Source organism: Pongo pygmaeus, chromosome 4 (genome assembly GCF_028885625.2).
Source record: "Pongo pygmaeus isolate AG05252 chromosome 4, NHGRI_mPonPyg2-v2.0_pri, whole genome shotgun sequence".
Taxonomy (NCBI): Eukaryota; Metazoa; Chordata; class Mammalia; order Primates; family Hominidae; genus Pongo; species Pongo pygmaeus.
In genome coordinates, this window is record NC_072377.2 from 16,719,847 (window position 1) to 16,739,273 (window position 19,427).

The following is a 19,427-nucleotide window of genomic DNA, read 5'->3' on the forward strand; positions in this document are numbered from 1 at the left end:
TCAGCCCACACTGAAACCTATCTAGAAGGTTCAATGGCTTTATTAACAAAAAGTCTCACTGGAACACAGTCCCTCTTGTGATGTAGGGCCTGAATGAAGTTCTGCAAGAGATACCTGACCAGCTAGCAAAGTGGCTCTAGAGGTGGGGCTTTATGTAAAGGAATAAAAACAGAGGACAGAAATTACACAGGTCCAGGGTCTGGCCTTCAGATTTTTTGTTGGCTGAATCCAGAAGCCAAAGTTCAAGAAGTCACCCTTGAATTGTCCTTTTCGCACATGTTTAATCACTCACTCTAATTGTTCTTCTCACCCATGTCTCTACTTCTTAAATGTTACTCAAATCCATTCATTTCGCTCTAGCCCCTGCTTTCTGTTCTTCTAACACCCCATACCTTCTGCTACTCCTGGAATGCTAAAAAGAATCCGTGAAGGAAACTCAAATCTACACAGAGGTTTTTGTATTTTCTAAAGAACCTCAAAACCATCAAATTCACAGGAACATTTAAAAATCAGAATGGTGATGATTTATTTGTTATCTTGCACCAGGAGAATGATCCACATCTGTCATTTGCTTAGGAAATTCTCTCCTAGTAGGCAAACCTGCTGAGAAACCAAGAATAACCTCTTGAACCACAGAGTTCAACTAAAAAGTGTTGGAAGCCTTAGGGGCCACTTCCACCAAGTCAGAGTCATCGTATGCTTTGTAGTCCTCCTTTCTAACTGAAGGAGCCATGGAGGTGAGCCATGGAGGTGGGGTGGCAGGAAATTGATTTGACCCACATATAGATAAAGAGGTGAATAATGTTGTCTGGCACTGTTCCTCAATGCTCACTCCTTTGCGGAAGGATATTTGTTTACAGGCAATGCATTAGCCTCAGTCACCTCTTCCGCAAAGCAAGAGAATAAGCTATGGATTCTCTAAAGCCTTTTAGATAGGCATCCTTTCCAAAGTAGTAGAAGCTAAAAGTTGAATAAAAATCATGAGCTTTGCCATTAAATAATTTATTAATATATTTCTCTAGACAACCAGAATAAAAAGTCCTGTCACTAGAAGTCTCATGATAGAATTTCTTTCTGTGCTTTTCAGATTATACTCTGGGAAGGTGAGCATGAGTATCTTAGTTGGCTTAATTAGAAGTGAGAGTGTCAAGAGGCAAAATACATTATTCTTTCTTTTAGGTTTGAGCACTAATTATAACATATAGCTTTTCTAGAAAATTTGGAAACAATTTTCCCTATATGTTTATAATGACAACCTTTTCCTTTCTTCTGAATATCCCAAACTGAAATACCACCTGGTATAGAAAAAAAGTTGGCCTTAGTTGCCATAGGGGAAAGTGAATAGCATTTTGTTTATTAAAACAATCAGAGATCTAGAATGATAAAGGAAAATGCTCCCCTTTGTTATATGGGAAGATAAATTTGGTAATAGCATTCTATAAAACAGCAGTCCCCAACCTTTTTGGCACCAGGGACCAGTTTTGTGGAAAACAATTTTTCCATGGACCAGGGGTCAGGGGGATAGCTTCAGCATAACTCAAGCACATTAAATTTATTGTGTACTTTATTGTTTTATTATTACATTGTGATATACAATGAAATAATTATACAACTCACCATAATGTAGAATCAGTGGGAGCCCTGAGCTTCTTTTCCTGTAACTAGACAGTCCCATAAGGGGATGATGGGAGACAGTGACAGATCACCAGCCATTAGATTCTCATAAGGAGCACACAACCTAGATCCCTCGCATGCACAGTTCACAATAGGGTTTGTGCTCCTGTGAGAATCTCATGCTGCTGCTGATCTGATAGGAGGCAGAGCTCAGGAGGTAATGCAAGTGATGCAGGGAGGCCGTAAATACAGATGAAGCTTCACTCACTCACTGGCCACTCACCTCCTACTTTCAGTCTGGTTCCTAAGAGGCCATGAACTGATACCAGTCTGTAGCCCGGGGGCTGGGGACCTCTGTTCTAGAACACTAGACTCCTGTAATACATATTAGATCTTTCTTCCTTCTGCCCCTGCCATGTCAATAACAAAGGCTGATCTTGGAATGGAACCAGACAAAGGAAACCTACCTGGAGTACTGTAAAGGAAGAAATTTAATTATTATAAAGCTGGAGAGATTTCAATTGGGCATAAGGAGAAACTCATCATCATTACTATAATAAAATATGGAAATAGGCCAATCAGAGCTCATGCAGTTTCTATCCTTGGAAATTCTCTTTAAAAGTTAAAAAAAAAAAAAAAAAAATGCTCTGCCTGGGGTCCTTTGTTTGTTCATTCACCCATTCATTCATTCATTCATTCATTCATTCGTTTTACAGGCATGACTGATTTACTCAATAACAGATTACCTAAATATGTACAAAGCATACTTTTCAGTCACAAGATAGGAATCTCATCATGTGGTCTCCTTAGGTTTGTAACATTTCTCAAATGTTATGAAGTGCTCATGCATACAAATATGGAAAGATTGGCTAAGAGAAGATTTTCGAGAGAAATATTTTTTAAGCAAAGACAGACTAATCCTGTTGCTGGTAATCATATGTGGCTCTTTGTAATAAATAACATTTCTGAGAAATGAGTGTAGGCTGTGCTGTGTAATTTACTTCAGAAGGGGATATCACCTCCGAGGCAGTGACCTTCCATCACCAAAGTTATCCAAAATTTGGATGACCATCTGTCAAATAGGAGATCATATTTTGTTTGAAGGGAATATCTACCTCTAAAGCGTGTTTTCAATGAAAACAAAACAGTCAAATTGTTGAGTAGCAATCTTAATTGGGGACACTCTAAAAGATAGACAATGTCAGGGCCATTGAATGCATGAATGCACACAGAGGGCCACACTCACACCACTCACACTCACACACACACTCACACCCCCACACTCACACACTCTCTCTCTCACGCACACACCCCCCAGAAAAGAATTAAGCTTGATCTGAAAGTACTAGTTTGCTTCCTACTTTTAAAGTTAGGGAAACTCATGCCTAATTCATGTGTAGGCACCTTAACGAGGAGATTCAGGAGAACAAGTGGGGTGGTTATTTGACAACCTACATGGCACAGGCACCAGCTAATCAGAACAGGTTGGAGCAAGATCTCAGTAGCCCTTGCTGTGTCAAATGTTGACCCTTATTGGCTAGATCCGGGGACATCCACGGGTGCCTGAGAGCCAAAAAAAAAAAAAAAAAAAAAAAATGGGCACAAGACAACTTACAGCACTTTGGGGACAATGGCTATCTATCAACTGGTTCAAAAATACTTTCTAATTTTAAAAAGCAACACTACCACAATTGAAGACTATGGGTAGGCTATCAGTCCTGGAAACAACTACTAATGTGAATCCAAATGCCACCACTGCCACCACAGTAATCCTCTTTCCTCACAGTGAGTTTGAACAGAAAGAAGGAAAAGGGGCAATCTCTTTTGACTTCTCCGGGTTCTTCCTTCTCTTCTGTGTGACATATTAATAAATGGGGATACAACAGGCAGGGCCCCAAAACATGGCAGGGAAGATGGGCTGGAGGGTCTCATACAAAGAGAGACTTCAGTGACTCCATTCAAACAAAAGAAACCCCCACAGTAGCTTGCTTTGGAAATGGTGATGTTTTATCTTACTTCTTATAGTAATGCCTATGATAATTGGCATTGTAATAGAAGCTGGAAAAATAGCTTAACTTAGAGGTTAAAGAAAGTACAAATTAGGAGTTGGGGAGAAGGGCCAACTTTTTGTGTTCAGACCAGCACAATTCCAAGTGTCATTGTGCATCTAGAAAAAGGTAAGAAAGAAAAAGTTCCACACAATACAGTCACTAGGTTGGGTGGGAACAAAAGTACATGAGTATGAGATGATGTTGGCAATTTTTGTGTAGCTAATACACCTGTCACTCCAGTTTCACCCGTTCACTCATCTATTCAGAATATATTGAACCCCTTCCATTTAACTCTTTAACTGCACTTGCAGAAGTCTTCTGTAAGCTGAAAAGCACCATATTGATGCTTGCTTTTATTACTACAGGCAATTGATTCCCTTGTGAGGCAACAATCATGTTATAGCCTTTGATAAAACTAATTCTAATTATACAAGTAACAATAAATCCATTCCTCTTTTAAAAAAGAAAAAAATTAAACATTAAAGAAAAAGTGGAATGACTATATGATTTATTATCCAAACTGGGACACTCTTGAGAATGAATGAAAGTATATTAATAGTTATACCAGGACATCGGGTATAAACTGAGACAGACAGGCCAGACAAATTGGGACATTGTGTTACAATGCCTCTTGAGAACACCATGCCTCCAAAGTCTGGTTCTTCTGACCTTTCCCAAAGGTAATTACTGTTACTATTTAAGAAGGGTGACAATTTGAAAGCATTTAAATTTCACAGGGTGCTTGACAGAAATCCAGAGAACTTTTTGTAGAGTCAAGAGAGATAAAATTAGAGAAGAAAAACACAAATGAAAGTCCTTCCCAGAATGTGACCCATCTTCAGCTCACAGTTTTTCCTGGGGGTTTACTTCTCTGAGGCTCACTCCCACACTTCTCACTTTGAGGCCCTTCCTTCTAGCAAATTGTAGTTCTCCTTACAAAGGTCTAGCTCTCCTCATTTGGCTTTATGAGATATTGGCAAAAGAGATCCACCCTTCTATGGGCAGTCTCTCAGAAACCTCTCTAATCAATACATTTTGTGTTTTGCATGGTCTTGATAGACTATTATTTCTACTTTTTGAAATAAGCCACTCAAGATAGTTCTCCACCAAGATCGTATTAAGAGATTCACTTAAATTTGGGAAACAAAATTATTCCTGTTTATGTTCTCACTAGAGCAGAGAATATGCATCCAACACCTCAGAAGGAAATTATTGAGGGAAACTGCCCTCCACCCTTCACTCGTTGCTCCTACAGGGAGGAGAAAATAGCCAGTGGATGAGATCAGATTAGAAGGAAGCAATGCCAGGTTCAGCCCCCTCAGAGATGAGGTCCCCTTCTGTAAATCAGACATTCTAATCAGCTAAGGAAAGAAGCTCACCTGTGATTGTTCAGCTGAAACTGGGACAGCTGGAGTAAGTCTTTTGAATTCAGGAGGAATTCAGTCCACATTTAAAACCATGTTTTCCCATCAGCTTTATCAATAATAAAGCCAGCTTTCCTTTTATTCCCCATCTGTCTTCTCTAGCCCATCTCTCTACTGGCTCCAACATCTGACCAGAAAGATGAGTGTCATTTATTGAAGTTCCACGTGTAGCTCTGATTGATGAGGTTTCATAACAACTCTTCTTTGTTGGCAATTACCATGTGAAGGGGAGGCAGTGGGGGATTCTGATTCACGTATACTGTTTTTCTTGATCCCTCAGTGACTAATAGCACGCACATTTGCATGCAGTTCTCAGGGTCAATTGTGAGGCCCAGGATTACAGGATGGAGATTCTTCTATTTACAGCAGATAGCCATAAAAAGTAGAAACTTGTAATCCTGGGTTTATTAGCATCACACACCACGGCAGCGGTTCCTAACATTTTCAGAGCCATAGACTACTTTGATTATCATGAAGATACAGAAACTCATCGCAGAAAGATGCACCTATTACCATATTCAAAAAGTTTAGCATCCAATTTTACCAGGTTACCCAGTTCCCTTGAAATAAATGATCAACAAATCCTGCATCTTGTTCAGATGAGTGCATGACCCAACAGCCTCACCTCGAGCTGATTGGCAGGAAAGAACAGAATCTGGACCCTTAAGTAGGGAGAGCTCATTAGAGACAAATTCTAATTTTAGACTAAGGAAATAGACCTCTAACAAAGTTGTTTAAGGTCGTGATGTGCAAATCCCTTTAAGCTCCTTAGGATTGTTAATATTTTAAGTGCATAAGGCCCATTTTCCCTCATGCAGAAACCCGGAAGTCTTTCCATCCCAAAGCTGTACCTCCTTTGTACTCATTTACAATATCTGTGGAAAAGCAAGGGACCTAATATAAATTTCTTCTATTTCTGGAACAATGGACCTATCCTTATGAGGATAGCTGATGTAGGTTGCTGTTTTAAAACAAAAAGAAATCAAATGTAAATATTTTTTTAAATGTATTGAACACAGTGCCAGAGTGCAGTAAGTACCCAGTAAATGATAATTATCCAGCACAGGAAAAAAGAGGTGCATTTAAAAAAAATTTTAAAAACCCACCATTGTTTGTATTTATTACAACTACACATTTTATGTAGACATATCATTCTATGCAAATCTGTTACCACCCTGAGGCTCTGGGCAGGTAGCCAAAGTGATTCTAAGCCACACAGACCAGACATCTATGTCATGTGACCACACATACCTGACAAGGACATTAAATCATCTTGTCACATCTTTGCCTTTCCTTTCCTTTCCTGTATTTCTTTCCCTTTAGTCAGCAGAAATTAAGTCCTTCCTAATTTCCTATTAGTTTGTTCATGACCATATAAATTGGTCCTTCCTTTCATGACCATAAAAATTGGCTCTTTCTTTCAACATTGGCACTCTTGAGATTTGGGGCACAATCAGTCTTTGTTGTGGAGACTGTCTTGTACATTCTAGCATGTTAGCAGCATCCCTGGTCTGTACTAAATGCCAGTAGCGCCTCTTCCGTCCCCAGCTGTGACAACCAAAATGTCTCTAGATCTTCTCAAATATCTCTGGGAGGCAAAAAATCACCCGTGTCCCAAGTGGAGCATAACCACTTTAAAGGAAGCTGCCAGAAAGCAAGAAGCTAAATTAAATTTAAATTTGAGAATGTAGCCAATGATATGGACAGGAGACAGGGAAATATTGGGTAGAAGAGGGTGGTTCCCTAACAAAGGTCCCACCCCCAAGCCTGGATACCCAGGGCCCTAAGTGAGAACAGGTATTTCTGATTTTGCACCCAAAAAGTTGCCTTTTGGTCCACCATTCCCCCTATCTTATACCCATATAAACCCTGAACCCTCCAGAAGCAGACAAGCAGATGGGGAGATGAGGAGACTAGCAGATTAATGGCATAATGGTGTGGCAGAGAAGGAGAGGAGAGAAGGAACATTGGGAGGGGTTTGGCTGGGGACTGTTGGAGAATCAGCCACTGGATGGCCAAACTCCAGGGAAAGATTATCTTCCCACTCCATCCCCTGTCCAGCTCCCCATCCATCCTGCTGAGAGTCACCTCCATTACTCAATAAAACCCCTGCATTTGTCCTTCAAGTCCCTGTGTGACCCAATTCTTCCAGTATGCTGGACAAGAACTCGGGATACAGAAAGCTGTCACACTTGCTCTCTGCGCCTGCAAAAATGCAGAGGGTCCACTGAGCTGCTCAACACTTAAGCACACTGTAACACGTGCCCACTTGGGCTTTGGGAGTCACAGACTCGCAGCCCTAGACAGTTCCTGTGCCTGCCCATCTGCATGCTCCACCTCCCATAAGGGGTTTGAGCTCATGGCAGGCGAAGAGAGAGCCACACCCCTGTTGTGAGGGGTACCAGGGAACCCTCCCATGTCACTGAAAGTTAAAGAGCCCTAACAGGACTAGCTGTTTATTTTCTCCTCAACGATTTCCTTCACCCAGATGGCCTCTTTATATGCACATCTCTGGAAATTCTTCCTTACAACCCTCTAATCTCTGCTGCTTTGCTTTAGCACTATTTCCTCTGGTGGTCCACTGTACCAGCATTTCTGTTTCTCATCTGTTTTGTAATAGAAGCACTCTATGTTCATAGGAAACATCATATTTATTTCATTCTATGTTCATAGGAAACACCATATTTATTTCATTCAGACAAATAATCAATGGCTGGGTTTTCTTAATGAAAGAAGATGGCGGTGACTGGGAAGGGAGTGGGGAAGTTGTTTAAGTAAATGTACCCAGTCAACATAAATTTACCTGTTTAGCATACTTGTTGGCCCAGTGATTGTAGAAAGTTATTTGCAAAATTGGGTAACTTGGAGATAGCCCTGAGAATGCCAACCATGCATCCACAGAATCAGAGTTTAGCCAAATGGAATATGGGGGAGAGGTTTCCAGTGTGCCACCTTCTGCAATGCCCTCATTCAAATTCTCTCCATCTCACTAATTTATGGCAGACCTCCATGCAACTCCAGAGCCAACGTGCAATCAAGTAGCTCATTAAGAGCCACCAGGGAGTATTTAGGAAACATGCAAAAGGAACAATTCTTTTATTTCCTTTCCCTAGAGCCTTATTTCTACTCTAAGATTCCCCATTTCTTCTAGTTTGAACAACTAAAAATTGGCTTGAAAAAACTTGCCACTACGATTCATCTCTGAACTAGTTTTTTCTTTTGTGTTTCCTGAGCTGCACGTGATTCAGTTCTGATTCCAAATTCCAAATGAGCAAAATGAACTCATATTCTTCATCTACAATTAAATAATTCATTTCTCTAATTCTAAAGCATCCAATTCAAATAGTCAAGTTGATAGGAACTCATCTAGTGTATTCATTAGAAATTCACCTTTCCTTCTCCCTCTTCGTTTATGATGTTGCCTTCCACCACAGTCGTTGTTTCAGTACATGCTGAACAGACACAATCAATACTTCATTAAGTTATTTCAAATTGCTGAACTACAGCTGTTTCAGAGCATGAGCATAAAATATAGTTTCATCAATAGAAACCCAGGCTCTGGCTACACAGAGATGAAACAATTGGGTAATTTCGTCAATTTTTTAAAAAAGTTAAATGGGTTGTTTGCTATTGGATAGGCCAAACAATAATTTGCCTAATTATTTAAATCATTTATTTTTGTCACGTACACAGGCCATAGAACCCATAGAGACTGTCGTGATTTTTCCAGATCACTTCTTCTATTCTCTTTAAAAATATAAGTAGAAGAATGCCTGTTTTATTCTCAAATGCTGCCAAAAAATTTCCTTCCAATTGTCCAAGACCACAGTCTTTCCTCATCTGACCTAAGCATGAGAGTAGCCAGCCACTAATCACTGAAAACTGGACACTTACTATAAGTCAAATCCAAGGTTAGGGAATTTTTGGAAAGATTTTAAGACATGGATACTAAATCCAAATAGTTCATGGTCTAGATGGGGAGTCAAGACTACGATACTTTTTTGTTTTGGGGGGAAAAAACAAAACTAGCCAACAACTCAAGATAGACTATAAATTATTGGTAAATAATGTGAGTTAAAGACTAACATTGGGGGAGTTCAAAGAAAAGACAGTTATCAAGAGATGACAACTTTTTTTAAAAAAACTTGTTATTAATAAAGTCTTCATCTACATTCCAAATAGATTATATATGCTGTATCTAAAACAGTATTTTTATATATTAGGAGAATGCATCCATTTTGTTAGCAAATTAGTCCAAGCATTACAAATTAAATTTATGCATCTAGAAGTATGTGCTACCTAGAGATAAAATGGACTTATAACCATAAAACAATCCAAGAACCAGAGTAAGTCAAGAATTTGACTACTTCTGCCTGATAAATAGCTCTAAATTGTCCTAATTCTTTAGAGTAAATAAAGTAACTTCATTCTCAACAACAGCAAAATACAGCCGAAGTCTGGGTGGAAAATTCTGGGAGCATTTAATCTACAAAAGGCTATGAAAGGTACCAAGTGATACCATAAAGCCCTCACACAGCATTGCTTAGATTGCAGATCCCTAGATGCCAAGTATCCCCCTCCCAGACTACTTTCCCTTGACACTCTTCCACTACTTCCCATTCCTTTTTCAATGCTGATATTCCTTTCTATCTTATTTTCCTTCTATTCCAATTATTTTTGAAATGTTATTTGTGTTGAACTAAACATACATTCAGAAAAAGTATATGGATGTAAACAAATAAATCAGTTAATTTTCATATATAAAGTGAACAAAACATGTAATTGTAGGGGAGAGAATAATTTTTCTGCTACTCTTCTGAGTTCTTAGCTGGGATCCCTGTAACAAAACACAGATTAAAACAGAATTTAAAACCCAGAAATAAATCCATGCATTTACAGTCAATTGATTTTGGACAAAAATGCCAAGAACACACACGTGGCAAAAGACAGTCTCTTCAATAAATGATGCTGGGAAAAAGGAAATATACACGCAGAAGAACGAGATTAGAACCTTATCTCGTGCCATATACAAAAATAAACTCAAAATAGATTAAAGCCTTAAATATGATATCTAAAACTCTAAAAGTACTAGACAAAAACATAGGGGAAAACTCCATGACATTGATCTGGAAAATGATTTTTTCAATATAACTCCAAGAGCACAAGAAACAAAATCAAAAGTAGATGATTGAGATTACATCAAACAAAAACATTTTTGTGCAGTAAAAGAAACAATCAACAGAGTGAAGATACAATCTACAGAGTGGGAGAAAATATTTGCAAGGAGTTCATATCCAAAGTATATAGGATATTCAAATAACTCAACAGTAGGAAGACAAATAAATCAGTTACAAAGGACCTGAATAAACACTTGTCAAAAGAAGACATAAAAATGGCCAAGGGTATATGAAGAAATGCTTGACATCACTAATCATTAGGAAAATGCAAATTAAAACTACAATGACATATCACCTCTCACTTGCTAGAATGGCTATTACCAAAAAGATGAAAGATGAGCATTGGTGAGGACATGGTGAAAAGGGGACCTTTGCACACTGTTGGTGAGAATGTAAGTTAGTAGAGCTACAATGGGAAACAGTATGAAATTTTCTGAAAACCTTAAAAGTAGAACTACCACATGATCCAGTAATCTCACTTCTGGATACATATCCAAAGGAAATAAAATCAGTATGTCAAGCAGATAGCTGTACTCCCATGTTTATTGCAGCATTATTCACAATAGCCAAGATGTGGATCAATCTGTGTCCACAAATGGATGAATGGATAAAGAAAATATAATATATAAACACAATGGAATATGATTCAGCATTAAAAAAGAAGAAAATCCTGTCATATGTGACAACATGGATGAACCCGAAGGAAATTATGTAAAGTGAAATAAGCCAGGCACAGAAACACAAATACTGCATTGCTGTGGTTTGAATGTGTCCCCCAAAGTTTATATGTTGGAAGCTTAATTCCCAATGCAACAGTGTTGAGATGGGACCTTTAAGATGTGATTAGGGTCTGAGGGTTCTGTCCTCATGAATAGCTTAATGCTGTCATTGACGGAGTGGGTTAGTTATCGTGGGAGTGGATTCCTGATAAAAGGATGAGTTTGACCACCTGTTTCCCTTTCTCTCCCATGTTCTCTTGCCCTCTACCCTTCACTATGAGACAACAGAGCAAAAAAAGCCCTCGCCAGATGTAGGCCCCTTGACCTTAGATTTCTCAGCCTCCAGAACTATGAGAACTAAATCTCTGTTCTTTTATAAATTACCCAATCTCAGGTATGCTGTTATAACAGCACAAAACAGACTAAGACATGCATAATCTCACTCATATGTGGAATCTAGAAACTAAGTCAAACTCATAGAAGCAGAGAGTAGAATGGTGGTTTCCAGGAACCGTGGGTGCAGGTGAGGTGGAGTTTGCTTGGGAGCTGTTAGTCAAGGATACAAAACTTTAGTTAGACAAGAGAAATAAGTTCATGAAATTTAGAGTACAACGTAGTGACTATAGTAAATAACAATGTATTGCATCCTTGAAAATCACTAAGAGTAGATTTTTAAATGTTCTTACCACAAAAAAAGATAAATATATACAGTAATGCCTGTGTTATTAGATCCATTTAGCCATTCCACAATGTGTACATAATTTTTTATAATCTGTACACCATAAATATATAAAATTTTTGTTTTTCAATTAAGATATAAATTAATTTTAAAAAGAAAAAGAAAAAACATTAACAAGACAGTTTACTAACATGTATATTTCCTATAGGCATGGAAGAACATTTAGGAAAAGAGTAACTGTCAAACATATGAGTTAGCACCCCGGCTTACTCTCCATTTACAATAAAGAACAATACATTTTTAGAGAGCAATTAGACAATGGAAAAAGATCTTGAGTCTCTAGGGGTAGTAAATTGTGGGAAAATAAATATATGGGAAGTTAATGGTAAAAAATGTTTGTTATATAGATTCCTCTGGTGCCTTTTCTAGTTTGGTAAGTGTCTAAGGTCATCTCTAGTAATCAACTTTTGTCCTTCCTGGTAGAGTGGAGAGAAAGGACACGTTTGTAAGTTTATGGCCTGATTTTAGGCAAGTAGTGGGAAGACAGAGAGCTCTTCTTATATCTACCTTTTCTCAATTGCCTTCAGCCCAAAACAATCCTTATGCAAAAGTGACATATTTTTGAAGTGGCATATTCTGCGACTCTTCGTAATCAAAACCCACCTCAAGGAAAAGAACATTGCCAACACCTGAAAATCTCTTTTGTGCTCCCTCCCAGTCATTACTCTAACTCTTAAGACCAAAGATTAGTTTTGCTTGTTATTGAACTTCATATAAATAGAATCATACAGTATGTTTGCTTCCTTCGCTCAAAATTATGTTTATGAAATTAATCTCTGTTGCTGTGTGCAGCTGTAGTTTGTATATTACATTTTTGTTTAGTATCCCATTGTATGAATACACTATAATGTATGCATCCATTTTACTGCTTATGAATATCTGGGCTGTTTCCAATTTGAGTGTTTTGCAAAGAGCTCTGCTATAAAATATTCTTTGTAAACATATGTCTACATTTCTGCTGGTGACACCCCAGAGTGGAATTGCTGGTTCAACAGGTATGCATTGTTCAGTTTTAGTAGATATTGTCAAAGAGTTTCCAAGAGTTGTGTTACCAATTTACCCTTTTAGCAGCAGTCTATGAGAATTCTAGTTTCTCCAAATCTTCACTACCACTTGATTTTGTTAGTCTTATTTAATTGCACTTGTTCTGGTGGGTATACAGTGGTATCTCACTGCAGTTTTAACTTGCATTTTTTCTACAAGCTAATGATATTGACCACTATCTCATATAGTTGTAGGCAATTTGCATATGCTATTGTGCAAAATGCCTATTCAAAGTCTTCTACCCATTTTTCATCTCTCTTTTTTCTTGTTGACTTTTAAGAATTCTCTATAATCTTTGTTGGAAATATCTTCTCCCACACTTTGGCCTGCTTTTTTACACGTGTAACGTGTCTTTTGCTCAAGAGAAATTCTACATTTTAATGTCTACTTATCCAGTTTTTTCTGTATGATTATTGCTTTTTGTGTCCTTTTATATAAATATTTACCTACCACAAAGTCTTCTATTCTTTTCTAAGAGGTTCATAATTTTCTATTTATATCTACACTCCATATATGGGGTAAGATAGAGGTCAGTATTAATTTTTCTCTATGTGAATGTCCAATTGCCCCAGTATCACTTATTTCAATAATTTTTTTGTTAAATTATGGAACAAAAATTTTAAAAATTGTGTTTTAACAATTAGACCGAACACTAGAGTCATTACACCATGTTACCACTCTCTGTTGAAAACAATACTGATTCTCCTACTCAGGGTTAAGACTACATAATAATTAATACACAAAAATCATTTCCAATGTTAATATCCATTTCTTTTATCCTACTGAGTATCTCAATTTTCAACAATGAAGTAACGTATTAGAAGTGAGTAACAAATTACATCAATGATAGTAAAAATGTTCTGAATTATTTCTAAATTATGGTTTGAGATGTCTAAAATAATGGACAGCTGGTAAGTGAATCTTACAAAAACTGGAAGACTGTGTCTGACAGGAACCTTGCTAACCTGACTATATCAGTTGGGATGTTTTCAGATGCTTGTGATAGAATTGTTGTTAGAAAATAGGAGACTATTCCTATTATTGATGCTATTATTATTATTTACATTATTATTCCTGTTAAATAATAGGGGCTTATTGTCTAAAATAATAAAAGGTCAGGAGTAAGCAGTTCCAGGTTTGCTTAAGTCAGCAGTTTGCCAATGTCAACTCTTCTGAAGTCCCTTGACTTTTCCTTCTTGGTTTCAGGATGGCTGCCACAGTGCCGGTCAAGACATCCTCTCATAGCAATATCCAAAAACAAGAAGGAATGAGGAAGCGGGCTTCTCCTTGCATGTCTATTTATTTTTATCAGGTAAGAAAATATTTCTCAGAATACCCTCAATTTCCTCAACAACAGACTTTTTAGGTTTCATGATCCAGATCTGAGTCACAAGCTGAGCCTTAAACCAATCACTGACAAAGACAAATGGGATTGCTATGATTGGCTTAGAACAATCATGATCCAGCTCCTAGGGCTAGGGAAGGGACTAGCAAATTATGCTGGGTTATGTTCCTAAAAAAACAGTATTTTGTATGTAAGGACCATGAATAAAGAATAAGGACCAAGAATAAAGAAAGGAAAATGGCTGTTGGCTAGGCAACCAACCACATCTACTTCCTTCCAAGTGATGAGATTTGAGGGTAAAATGAGACCAAAAAAAAAATCCATTAACAACTCTAAATTGAGGTTCAAATTTAATTTTAATTTTAATTGAAAAACATAATAGGTATTTATTTATACCTAAGAATAGTAAAGAGTGGGACTAGAAATAAATCTATAGCCCAGATATCTCTGACATACAGGGTATGGATTTAAATTACCCTGAAAATATTAATATAAAGAGGGAAATATAGCACAGAAGCAGTGGCAGGTCTTGGTATGATTTCACTGTAGTGACAGAAAGAACCACCCAATTAATTATAAATTTTTAGAGAATAAAATTATTTGGGAATAATAACCATCTCTACTAATACCAATATTGTGCAATTATAGACAACATGACCATTTACACAGAGGTCTCACATATATTGTCTCATTTAAACCTCTTAACAATTTTGTCACTTACATAGGGCAAATGGTTTTATTTCTGTATTTGTAGATTGTGACATTAAGAAAGGAATTAGTAAGGAGACATTAAGATATTAATTAAAATGAATTAACACGTTAAGAAAATATATTCTCTGAGATGGCAGAGTTGACTCATACAGTTGACTAGAACTCAGTTCTCCTTTTTGGCAGACCATTTATCAATCTAATACATCCATCCATTTATCAATTAATCTTTTGACATATGTAATAACTTGTTTATTAATGATGAGCATATTGATGAAATGTACTTATGTTAATATTTCTCAGCTAAAGGTTTTCATGTTTAATCAATGGGTACTTTCTCTGAAGAAGAAAAGAGAGGGAATTTTTCCTCGTCCATTTATTGAAGTTTTTACTGAATTTGACACCCTAGAAACGATATCATTAAGGTTAGGTCTTCAATTTGGTATTTTAGGTCAGTTAACTCTAGAAAACATGTTTTAGGGGCACAAGGGCTAGAAGACATTGGATAAGTACTGTAGCAGAGAGGTGGAAGCACATAGATTCACAAAGGAGGTTCCAATGCCCACTGCCCACAAGAGTCAGGAAGTACTTCTTGTTGGTGTAACCACCCACATGAATCTTTCATAGTGAGGAAAAGATACTCAGACTAAGAAGTGAAGTCTGGACTTTCTTGACCAAGAAAAGAATTTGTGCAAATACTCGAGGTAAGATAGTGTGCTCACAGGGCAAAGTGAGAAGCTCAAAATAGTTAAGACACAGTGATTATGTGCCCCAAAATTTAAGAAATGTGTATGGAAAAGGAGATACGGCAGTTGGGCATGTGAATATAGGCTATAGGGTCAGAGGAGGTGTTTTTGTTTTATTTTGTTCAAATTAAAATGGATTTGCCTATGTTTATAAACTAAAGAAAGCAAAAAGGCAGAAAACAATGAGATCTAGAGAAAAGAGAGGTGAAAAGATAAAATCAAGTACACAGATGGAAAGATGAACCTCATCAAGAGGAAATACACCTTATTCTGGTACTGAACTGAATAATGTTAGTGTGGTATGGAGAAAATAAATTTACAGACGGGGAAAAGACTGGGAAAGTGGTAAAGTGTATGCTGATGGCTTTATTTTTGGAGTGCATAATAACAATTATGATGACAATAATGAAGGCAATTGTTTATGATAAGGCATAAACAGAAGGCAATCTGCTCATTATTTACCAGAATTATCCCATTTGATAACCTTAACAACACCGTGAAGTAAATTCCATTATCATTACGCCCCTTTGCAGATGAGAAAACTGAGGTTTAGATAAATTCACTTGACTAAGATCATGTGGCTAGGAAAGAACTGATAAGGGCCTAGTAATCAGCACAACACTGAAACTCGAAGGCAACAAGAGGCCTTGTTCCACTCATCTATGTCTTAGCTTGAGAAAGAATATGAGAACCAGGGCTTGGAGAACTTCCTTATGGTATTGAAAAAAGATGTAAATCCTCACCTGGGCAAGGGATGCTAAGTGACAAATAACTTAAGGACTTAAAAAAAGTATCCCATTTGCAAACAAGCATAACATGAAATTAGCTTGGCTTATATATGGCTTAAATGGTAATTGACCTTAAGTTTCTATTGTCTCAGCTGATTATTTTGAAAATATTGTCATAGTTGAACTGGTACTTTAAAAAGTCAACTTTTATACTTTCATTTGAAAATTAAGTTAAAGTAGTTGTCTCAGCAGTAAGTCAGGAGACTCAGCATATCAAGTGAAATGTCCAATATCTGCCCATTAAGTATGCCTTTTTGAATAAGAACCATGAATCAAATGAATCATCCTTACCCAACCCTGACAAAGTCTTGATATTTCAAAGCAGCATATAATGAAGACCCAGATGATACTTCTAGCCCACCATTTTTGGGAAATGAGCTTGTATTTATGGTCTAGAAGACTGAACAGGTTGTGATAATTGCTCTACAGTCTCCTGTGCATTGGTGCAAGTGACCTGGAGAATTGGATGAGGGATTCAAGGAGATAAAATTACTTTACCTGGGTAAGGTTGCATGAGATTTCCAGGAAGAGTGTGTTAGTTTTGGGGAGTGTGAGGAAGTGTGAGTGTGGGTGTCTCCAGCTAACTGTCAAAATACTATCCCCTACCTCAGCTTCATGCCTTATATAAGGTTGGTGCTCAAAAAAATGTGTCTATAAAAAATGGAAAGTATACATGACTATTATGAGGATCTAAGCTCCCTGCCAAATATTCAGTCACTGAATCATTGCTGTTTATCTCTAAAAAAAAAAAAAAAAATCACTTCTTTTATCCATCACCATGTACACAGCATCATCCTCCCAAACGCTGAAGCTTTTGCAATCACTGTAGCCCCCAAAGCTTTGTCTAATGCCTGCTTTATAGTAGACTGTAAACAAATAGAATAAAATTGAAAACATCATTTGTAGAGATTAAAATGATATATATTTAGGATGTAGTGAGTAACATTATCAGATGTTTAGAAACATGTCTTACTAAATTCATGTATTTACTAGTTCAATACACTGATATTTTGACGCAAACACGAGAAACTCTTATTTTCCCTTTTGTTGGTGAAGATGCCAATATTCCAGAGGTTTTAACCCTTTTGTGCCATAAATCCCTTTAAAAACCTAATAAAACCCACCTTCATAATTGAAGGAAAAGCTAAATTTCAGTTGGAGTTTTGATAAAATAAGGTCATTTTTTCCTATCCGTGTTTGTAGTTTCCCTGAATATTATGGTACGTGGGCACCACATAAAGCCCTGATGAAACCAGTTTGAAGTGTGTACATTATGTCTACAAAGCAGGCAATGTTCTCTCCTTATTCTAGCTTTTTAATTTTTAAACAATTTGTCAGATCTGTTGCATATTTTCCCCTCTGCCTTGCACACAATTCTTCTACTCTTCCAAATATTTTTTAAAATAGAAATTTCCCATAAATAACTAATTTTAAATAACTTCATATGGTTTTTTCCCCAAACTGGTAACACCAGGTAGAATACTCTCATGCAAGTAAGATGAAAATGAAGTTATTGAGTACCCAAACCTCTATGCTTTTCCCTTCCTTTTCCTCTAATCAGCCACACTTTTTGAGCTGGGGAAGTAGAATGATGAACCATAGTATTACTCTATGTCTGTAGCAACTGTTTGGCCTTTCCTCAACAAAAGTGCTTAAACCACACACCTGAACCAAAACAAAATCTTAAGTACAATCTTTTAGTCATGCGTGTATCAGTTCCTCAGTTTTTCTCTTCTTTCTTTTTAACATAGGCAGGTTCACTTAGGAAAAAATTCTTTTTATCATAGACTGAGAATATGCTAGAAGATCTCAGAATCATTTGGACCTTTTTAGCTCCGTTGACTTCTGTCTGTATGGCCAGGAAACAAAGGGTAAGTGGGGAAGAAGAGCTGAAAGACTGAAGATTATTGACGTTGTTGATTAAAAAAAAAAACTCTAAAATTCTTCTGCCCAACTATTTTAAGAAGAACATAATTTGAATAAAGAAATCATGAAACTTTTTGGTGACTTCTTTTTCACAAAGGATACAAGCCTCACTGTTATATAACTTATGTAGTTGGGGGTGGGTGGGAACTAAGCCATTTCCTTAGAGTGTATTCTTGTATTAGTCTTTTTAGAAATAGACAAGCTAAAGCAGGAAACAGGATGTGCCCTTTTATTACATTTTTTCCCTTGAAGCTAAACCTTCTTTCAGTGATCCACATCAATATCCCTCCAACAGCGCAGCTTTAGTTTTTACTTTGAAAAATGGGCTTGGGCCATTTTGTCAACACACATTCTTCCCTGCTAGACATTTAATTTGCTCTGGCCATTATAGAAAGCGGCATGATCCTGGGCTCTGCCTGCAGCCTTAATGGAGCAATGCCCCTGTAGCATGCCATCAGGTTCACCAACAGAAGCAGCAGGCATTGCCAAAAACAAAGAGGATCCCTGGCTTTCCAACAATGAAAACTCCCTGTGTTGAGTTCTCCACCGTGTGCCTCTCTCCAGGTTCTAGCCGACACTGAGACATTTCATTTCTTCATTAGATGGGAGCAGCTGTTGGGAAAGAGACGCTGGCCAGATTCATAACCGAGCACCTATTCTGGCAATGAGCTTTTAAAAAACTGCTTTAAACAGCACTCTGGATCTCAGACTATATCAAGTGAGAATCTGTGTTAAAATTGGAGTGGCTTCTGTGGAAAGATCAAGTGTTCTGTTCTTTATCTGGAAACTGTTGCTAAATGGCTTACAAACCCAGGCTGCGGAATGGGTTGTTTACTTTAACAGATTTTTATCATGTTTCGTTTCATCCACTGTTTTCTCTTCCCATTCTCACTGATGTTCCAATGGTTCTCTGAGAGAGATCTTGGTCAGGCTATAGCAGCTCTGAGCCAGGCCTCAGCACGGGTGGAGAGTAAGTTTCATGTACAAAAGGGCTTAGCAACTATCTGTTGCTACAGAATTAATTTATTTCGAGAAGTTGCTTCATATTGATTGTCGCCCATTGTCTTAAAACTCAATGAAATCTCTACCAAACTTGAAATACCCTACAACACAGCAAAATCGAATCCAACATAAGGTTTCCTTCAT